The sequence below is a fragment of the Cebus imitator genome, unplaced genomic scaffold (assembly GCF_001604975.1).
Source record: "Cebus imitator isolate Cc_AM_T3 unplaced genomic scaffold, Cebus_imitator-1.0 Scaffold259, whole genome shotgun sequence".
Classification (NCBI taxonomy): Eukaryota; Metazoa; Chordata; class Mammalia; order Primates; family Cebidae; genus Cebus; species Cebus imitator.
Window position 1 is genome coordinate 844401 of NW_016107574.1, and position 1144 is coordinate 845544.

Genomic DNA, 1144 nt, shown 5'->3' on the forward strand with positions numbered 1-1144 from the left:
AAAAAAAAAAAACTAAAAACTTTTGTTTATCTCTGGATCTAAATATATCCTGTGAAGTCCTAAGTGCAGACGTGACAGCCATTTTTAAGAGGACATGTTTTGCAAAATCTGAACTCTTGCCAAAGTAATACTCCTTCTAGAAATGTTAACCCACTTTATCAAGAATTACTTAATATGACCGAAATAAAAGCTGTTGACATTTCTAGGCAATAGGCAGTTCAAATAGATTCTGTTACTACATTTCCCAAATAAAATGAAAGAACTGTTTCTTCCAAAATATAAAACTAAGGAAACAAGGATTATCACTGTTGCTCAAACTGCATACAAAAGTAGAAGATAATTACTACCTAATTACATATAATTTTAAAACAAAAAAGGGCCAGGTGCAATGACTCACACCTGTAATTCTAACACTTTGGGAAGCCAAGGATCACTTGAGGCCAGGAGTTTAAGACTAGCCTGGGCAAAGTGAGACCCCTGTCTTTATTTAAAAACAAAACAAAAACAAACCAGAAATCAGCTGGTATGCTAGCACACACCTGTAATTCTAACTACTTGGGAGGGTGTGGTGGGAGGAACCCTTGAGCCAGGAGTTGGAGATTGCAGTGAGTTATGATTGAATCACTGTACTCCAGCCTGAACGACAGAGTGAGACCCTATCTTCTCTTTAAAAGAAAATACCAAGTAGGGAAGGAAAAATCCACCTAACTTCTATGTAATGCAGATTTAACACTTGGCTGTCACCATTTAAACTGCATTAATGTGCAACTGGTTCCATTTATACTTCCCTCCGTTTAAAACATCAGACTAAGCATAAATACACAAACCTGGATTATTAGTGTTCCAGGATAAGGAGATATGGCTGAGTAAAAAGATACAGAATGAATGCTATTTCTTAAATATAACACTTTTTTTTGGAGACACGGTCTTGCTCTGTTGCCCAGGCTGGATTGCAGTGGCACCATCATGGCTCACTGCAGCCTCAACCTCCCAGGTTCAAGTGACCCCTTCCACCTCAGCCTCCCACCCAGCTAATTTTTAAATTTTTTGTAGAAATGGGGTCTGACATGCTGCCCAATCTGGTTTCAAACTCCTGGCTCAAACGATCCTCCTACTCCAGCTTGTAAAAAATGCTGGTAATATA